At 41.2% G+C, this 8,197-nt stretch overlaps 1 pseudogene; it reads right to left on the bottom strand.

The window, feature by feature from the left end:
- Window positions 1-6,151: 6,151 nt before the first annotated feature.
- Window positions 6,152-7,584, bottom strand: LOC140338896 (uncharacterized; annotated as a pseudogene).
- Between the last annotated feature and the right edge of the window lie 613 nt (window positions 7,585-8,197).

The raw sequence follows: 8,197 nt of genomic DNA, 5'->3' as shown, positions 1-8,197 counted from the left end.
GTTCACTGAAGCTGATGTATTTTAATCCACCATTGAAAGGGTGAAAGTACAGAGGGAGAGAGGAAAGTTAGGGAAGGGGGGGGGTCTTGTATTGCTTTGTCCTAGTTATGGGAAGTACAATATAAAAGCTAAAGACACTGAACAGAGCTGCACATCTCGGGGTACCAGTCTACTATACCCAATCAGGACCAGGTGAACACAAAGCTTGTGGTAGAAGGTAAGTGGCTGTTGAATGTAATGGGAACCCTGTAACTGTGTGTTGCTGTCCACAGTGCTTTAAAAAAAAATGTGTGCAATGTGCTGCAATACTATACAATTGGCATGCATTTAGTAAAACTCCCTGCATTCATGTAATGTGAGATTTAAATAATATTTAATATTATAATTTTTTTTTGCTGTCTGCACCCTACTAGGAAGATGTTGATATGTTTCTGTCTTAGTGACAATGTCTTAGTTACCAAAATAAATGAAGGTAGTAATTCTGCACTGTGGTGATGGCATCTAGACTAGATGCCTTTAAGAAGGTATTAGACAAAGTTCTGGAGGAAAAGTCCAGTATGGGTTACTGGCCCTGAAGGGTTTGTGCTACCTCCTATTTTGGACGTGGGCCACTGTGAGATACAGGAGCTTGACTACATGGGCCATTGGCCTGATCCAGTGAGCTCTTTGACTCCATCCACAAAAGTGTTGCCAAACGTGGTGAAACTGAAATATATGAGTTTCTTGAAGGGAAATTGGGAAATCATTCCCAGTATGTTAGTTTTTGCAACTATCTTTCTCGAACAAATCATCTGACAGCTGCCAAATTTCACTGTGCATAGCAAAACATGGTAAGCCTCTCTCTGAATGGGATAATATGAAAATGCCCATGGTGTCTGGGAGTAATTCCCTTTTTCATGATTTCCCAAACAAGAATAAAGAGATTCAATGCATCTCTGAGATGCCACCCACTCTTCAAGGTTGAGTACAGTGCATGGCAAGTGATGTTATTCAGCAGCTCCCCACTGACTTACAGAAGGCAGCCTGTTACTCCATGTGTTTGGTTAAAAGCACAGATATAAATAATCATGTAAGGCTAGCAGTCATTTTGTGTTATGGCGTTGGTGACATCTTGAGAGAAAAGCTGGTGAAACTGGTGTCTTTACCTGAAAGAACACAAGGGATAGCTATCTACAATGCTGTGATGGAGGCTTTTTTGTCACAAGACATAGGACCAGAAAAAGTGTTTTCATTTACTAGTGATGGGGCACCTTCTATGGTGAGGGCAACATCAGGTTTTATACAGTTCTTTGTTAAAGAAACAAAACCTTAAGACATTCAGTTCCATTGTATTATACAATACACTGGGGCTTCTGTAACACCACCCTCCTCCCCGCCCCCTTCAGCTGTCAGAGGAGAAAGCTGTGGACTTAGAATGCAAGAAAGGTGGGGAGGAAGGCAGTGAAGCTTCTGTAACACTGCCTTCTACCCCGCCTTCCTTGCATTCTAAGTGTACTAAGTTCAGTTTCTCCTCTACCAGCTGATCTGAAGGGGGAAGGGAGGAAGGCAGTGGGCTTCTGTAACACCTTGTAACGCCTTCCTCCCCACCCCCTTCAGATGTCAGAGGAGAAACTTGGAATGCAAGAAAGGAGGGGAGGAAGGCAGTGTTACAGAAGACTTACTGCCTTCCTCCCCACCTTTCCTGCCTTCTAAGTTTTCTCCTCTGACAGCTAAGGGGGGGGGGGGAGCAGTGTTACAGAAGCCTCACTGCCTTCCTCCCCATCCCTTTCAGCTGTCAGTCAGTCAAAAGTCGAGTTACAAGTCGTTGGGGAAAACCCCCAAGTCAAGTTGCAAGTCGTTCATTAGGCGACTGAAGTCGGACTCGAGTCCAAGTGGCATTACTCGAGTTCCAACCTTTGGTTCAGGCACATTATATTTGTTTACTTATATACAATAATGTCTGGTGGCTGAGCAGGTGATGAGTCCTGCAGAGACTTGTAGCCTGCTTGGATGAAATTAGGCCGTTTATGAATAAAAAAGGGCAGGAATATCCACAGCTCACTGATATGGCCTGGCTTACCAACCTCATGTTTTTACAGATTTTTCACTATACTTCAACGTCATGAACAAACAACTACAAGGTGTAGGGAAAACAGCAAAAAGGATGTTTTGTGTTATCAAAACTAGGGATGAGCGAACACCTGGATGTTTTGGTTCGCCAGGTTTGGCCGAACTTCGGCTTAAAGTTCGGGTTCGGGTACCCAAAATCGTTATTCGGTACAGACCCGAACTTTACAGTTCGGGTTCGCTGAACACTAATATTATTAGTTAGTGGGTAGGGATGAACAAACACCTGAAAGTTTGGGTTCGCCTGGTTCGTCCGAACTTCGGCTCAAAGTTCGGGTTCGGGCACCCAAAATCGTAAAGTTCGGTACGGACTTCTATGGTGAGGGCAAAATCAGGTTTTATACAGTTCTTTGTTAAAGAAACAAAACATTAGGACATTCAGTTCCATTGTATTACACAATATAGTGAGGCTTCTGTAACACCACCTCCTCCCCGCCCCTTACTACGGACTGTAAAGTTTGGGTTCGCTCAACACTAATATTAATAGTTAGTGGGTAGGGATGAGCAAACACCTGGAAGTTCAGGTTTGCCGGGTTCGTCCGAACTTTGGCTCAAAGTTCGGGTTCAGGTACCCAAAATCGTAAAGTTCGGTACGGACCCGAACTTTACAGTTCGGGTTCGCTTAACACTAATCAAAACAAAAAAAATCCAGGTTTTTGAAAGAGACCTTGAAAGTGGGTTGCTGAAATATTTTCCAAATCTAAAAATTAATTTAGAAAATTCCACATTTGCAGATAATCCTACAAGCCACCAGGGAATCTACAAGGAATTTTCTAGCATTGTAGCAGCTGCAAAGGTGAATTTTAGTAACAGATTTTTACAGTCATAGGGATGACAAATGACAGCACAGTTAGTTCCTTAACCTCCTGGGCAGTTACCCCAAGCCTAGTTTGGGGAAAAAAACTTGCTGAAAGCGTTTACCCCAAACTAGGCTCACGGTAGCTAAAAATAGAATCAAGCGTTGCTTACCTGGTGCTGCTGTCATCCTCCAGTTTGCTGTCATTGGATCCTGTTCTACTGCAGAGTTCTCCAGCGTCGATGCCCATCTCCAGCGTCAGATGCCGGTCTTCTCGGTGGGGTCCCCGTCTTCTCCTTCCTTCGGCGTTCGCGTACGCATCCCTCGGCGATTCCTGATGACGTTGGTGCGTGCGCCTGTCGACGTGGTGTGCGCCCGTCGACGTGGCGGGAAATTCAAATATTTTGCATTGGATTCAATACAAACTCCTGTATCCAATCCAATACAAAATAATACAAAATAAATGTATGAAGTTCATCTCTAAGCCTGGATAACATGAGGGAATATGTACATATACTATTATATGTACAAATTATATGTATATAATATGCATATTATATGTATAAATGCCAGGATTGAATAGATAAGGATTTAAATCCCTAAAGTGCAAATACTGCACCTTGATAATTCTTTAGAAGAGTTAAAAAAAAAACTATTGTCAACATTTCAAATTCTGACACTGGTGAAATGAAATGTACAAAACTAGTAATGAGCCGATTTCCCAAAAGAGCCATGGACAGCATATGATGGGTTGCAGCATTCTTCATCCACCTAAAAGATACAATATAGTCCAATTCATCTTTATTTGACAGGAAAATAATTGGAAGTGTGCTGCTCCAAGAGAGGGGAGGACAGGAAAAAAATCTGGAAGGAAACCAGTCTCTACTGACCCGAATGGGGCACTTCGCAATAAATAAGTAGGTTTTGGGTTGCAGTTTGGGCACTCGGTCTCTAAAAGGTTCACTGCCCAAGACAGTATGAAGTATGCATGTTGTTCTCAATATTAACCTCCTGAGCAGTTAATTTTTGTCCGGAAAAATGAAAAAAAAAAAACAAATATACTTACTGTTGGTCAAACAGCTGAGTGTTTGATTCGGCAGCTATTCGATTCGAATAGGATGATATTGTTCGGGTAATTGAACGTCTAATTCGAACACCATTAAAGTCAATAGGGGGAAAATTCGGGGTTTTTTTCGGTACTGTGTAGAACTGCAAAAGCTTCCCTGATTGCTTTTGCATCCCTACCGTAACTGTAGTATGTGTTCTTGGATAAAGATTCTCTATCCAAGAACACAGCGATCTTGGCTAAAGAATCTCTATCCAAGAACACATACGGAACAGCACTTCCGTATGTGTTCTTGGGGCTGATAAGTGTTCACCGGGCTGATAAGCTGTACTTATCAGCCCGATGACCATGGGAACTTAACTGCAGATAAACTCCCAATTGAGAAACTCTATTAGGAGTTCATCTGCAGTCACAGCTGATTGAAAGCAATCGTGTGCCCCCTATCAGCTGTGACCGCAAGTTCCCACGCTCCCCGGGCTGTACTTATCAATGATAAGTACAGCACGGTGACCGTGGGAACTGAACTTAGATGAACTCTCAATGGAGAAACCCCCTTGAGAGTTGATCTGCAGTTCCACTGCGATCCCGGGGCCCTGGAGGTTAATTAACCTCTAGTGCCCCGGGATCGCAGTGGATTCTCAGGGCTGCAATCATGCTTGCATCCATGGAAATCCTCCTGTTTGCGATCCCCGGGCACTAGAGGTTAATTAACCTGCCTGGGGATCGCAGTGGAACTGCAGATCAACTCTCAATGGAATTTTTCCATTGAGAGTTCATCTGCAGTCACAGCTGATTGAAAGCACTCCCGTGCCTCCTATCAGCTGTGACTGCAAGTTCCCACGCTCCCCGGGCTGTACTTATCAATAAGTACAGCCTGGTGACCTTGGGAACTGAACTCAGATGAACTCTCAATAGAGAAACATTGAGAGTTCATCTGGAGTTCGCCTTTTTTTTAAACATATTTTTAAACATGAAGTCCAATTCTGTGTTTTTCGGGTCGGGTCTACCCAAATTCAAATCACCATTTTTGGGTTGAATATAGGGACAACCCGAATTTGAAGACCAACACTACTCATACTATATTTTACTGTAAAATAAATTTTCATTAAGGACAATGTACTGCTTTTATATATATAAATCCATATATATATATAAATGTAATCAATTGAGTCCAGGTGCTTTGTCAACCCTAATTTTGCCCAACTGTTTCTAAATCATATCAATTTTGAGCCATTGTGACTCATTTAGGCAGTGACATTGCTATTAGCAATTTGAACTTCAGCTCCGTCATTTTCCTTTATGTACACGGAGCTAAAAAGTGTTTATAAATTCGCCTTTTCAGTTACCAACCCAGAGACATCCTTTAAGGAGCCTACATGCTGAGATCTGATAATATTGCTATTATTATTTTTTTAAAATGTGTTGGGGTTTGCCTTATGTTCCTTTGCAACCTGTCTTTCATTTTGAAGTTTTGCACATTTTATCTCCTTTTTACATCATTTGTTATATTATTTATAGTTTTCTTTTTTTATATTTTGGAATGCCCTTTTCTTATTCTTTATGGCTTTTTTAACATTTGCTTGTGAGCCATATAGGGTTTAATTTTAGCCTCTTAAACCTATTACCCATTGGAATATATTTCTTTTCTGTGTTCTTTGATTACAATATTCTCTACCAGTCCAAGTCACGGGGAGCCGCCCTTAATAATGGACAGTACAGAACATTAAAAATTACAATTTACAAAATTACAAAACACTAAGGCTTTTATAGAAGTGTGTACAGATTAAATACTCCCTATATTGGTATTCACAGGACATTGTAATCCCCCAGTTTAAACAAATAGAATTTCCCTTATACGCCCTTTATACAAAGTAGATCTACTAAAACTATAACTATCGAAGACCCTCTTTACTTATGTTCTTGAGGTAAATGGATACAAAGGAAAAACACTGGACCTTTCCATGGGGTATTTTTTTTATAACAATGTGATCTGTTCATTTGTTCATCTGTTCTAAGTCTACTGTATTATCAGAGAAAACACAATCTGGTCGTAGGGGGGTAATATTTCCCTTATATTGCTTCTTTATAGTTGAGATAGGGGGTCATGTCCCAAAAATTCCACAACAATAGCACTGATATAATTTAAATCAAGTTTTGAGATCAGGCTTGGGGCATTCTCTCATTTAGATGCCATTACCTAAAGGAGGATCCTCTTGCCTGTTATGCGAAGTAAGATGGGACTTCAAATTACATTTCTGAGAAAACTGCTTTCCACATTGGGAACATGAATAAGGTTTCTCCCCTGAATTACCAGTTTTATGTCTGATGAATGATGATTTCCGGGACAAGCGTTTTTCACAACTAGAAAATGAATATGGCTTTTCCCCTGAATGAATTCTCTGATGTTCAATAAAATCCTTTTAACAAAACGTCTGCCACACCGTTCACAAGAAAATGGGGTGTCTCCAGTGTAGGTTCTTTCTTGTGAAAAAAGACTGCCTTTTCCAGTAAAACTTTTATCACATTTGGAACGCGAATATGGCTTCCTCCTGCTGTGGGACCTCTGATGGAAAAGTAGGCTCTCTTTCTGAGTAAAATATTTGCTGCATTCGGTTCAGCTAAATGGCTTCACCCCTGTGAGTTCTTTGGTGTGTAATAAGACCTAATCTCTGGCTAAAACATTTCCCACATTCCGAACAAATGTTTTTTCTCCAGTATAAGTTCTCTGATGTGAAATCATACTTGTTCTCTGGGTAAAGCATTTCCCGCATTCAGAACAGAAAAATGGCTTCTCTCCTGTGTGAATCTGCTGGTGTCTAATAGGAGCTGAATTAAATGTAAAACATTTCCCACATTTGGAACATGGAAATGACTTCAACCCTGGGTGGATTCTTTTGTGTTTGGTATAGGATGAGCTAATGAAAAAGCATTTGACACACTAAATTACATGGATAAGTCTTTTTCCGGCATCAGTTTTCTTTTGTGAGAAGATTTCTGCCCTCTCAATAAAACATTCAGCAGATCTACTCTGGATCATTTTTTCCCCCTTTGAAGTATTTGAGGGGTAGCAGGAGGTGGGTGGTCATTAAAAGTCTCCTCATGTGTAGATGGATCAGGTGGCAGATGTGCATTAAGCAGCACTGGATGAAGAGTTGATGATTCAAGGACATCATATTGAATTGCCCCGGCTGGAGAGATAACGACATGGTTCTGGATGCTGTACCTTCTGTATCATCCATCTGAAGAAAGCAAAATAACTGTAGTCCAAAAAACATCATGAAATGGTTTTAAATTTGAAAATCTGCTTAGATCTCTCTTTTGAAATAATTCTGTCTTTAAAAAAAAAATCTAAATGAACTTCTTGACACCATCATCAACCATCTCCAAACACCCTAGATGAAGCATCCAAATGTACAGGAAAAAGTTATCCTCAAACCTACCCTAGATCCCAGAGTATATTTTTTAAACAGTGCAAAGGTCTGCACTAACTTAAAGATCTTTCAGTCACTGACGAAGTCTTTTCCTGGCTCTCCACTATTTATTTCAGTAATACAATTCCTGGGGCATTCCTCTACATTCTGGAACAATCCAAGAAAGTTTACGTTAGCTTCTTCATTTCCCTAAACTGTTAACCCATTTCTCCAGTGGATTAGGAAATACCTAAATTGTAGAAATTAGGGATAAGAGGTCTTTAAAAGTGAGCACTGTGTAAAATTATGGGAGGAAACATATGGAAACATAATATGGAAACATGTTATTGCAAAATACATCCTACAAACTATGCAAGACAATAGAACAAGCTCGTCTTAACTTTGCCCTCCTTTGCTCCCCATTTAGAAGTGTAAAAAAAGGAACAGTAGCACCATGAAAGCCCCAAGCCCCTCTAGTCAGGGCTTACACAGAGGGTCGACTACACATCCCTATGTGCCAGTTATCAAGCACTAACAATGTCCTACGAAAGGAAGAATGGTGAGTCACTAAAGGAAGTGGTGATAACCAGGAGCATTTTACGTTCGTTCAAAGAACACCAACCTTTGAACTGGCTGACAGCAGCCAGTGTCTGTGTTCCTCCTCTGTGTTCCCCTGTGTTCCAGCGTACGGCACTTGTGCCCGCCCACGAAGGCGGCGCCGATTGATTTGATGAATGCTGATCGGCGTCGCCTTCATGGGCGGGCACAAGTGCCGCACGCTGGATCTCAGGGGAACACAGGAGGAAAACAGACAGAGGC

The sequence above is a fragment of the Pyxicephalus adspersus genome, chromosome 10 (assembly GCF_032062135.1).
Source record: "Pyxicephalus adspersus chromosome 10, UCB_Pads_2.0, whole genome shotgun sequence".
NCBI lineage: Eukaryota > Metazoa > Chordata > Amphibia > Anura > Pyxicephalidae > Pyxicephalus > Pyxicephalus adspersus.
This window is presented reverse-complemented; position numbering and strand designations above follow the sequence as displayed.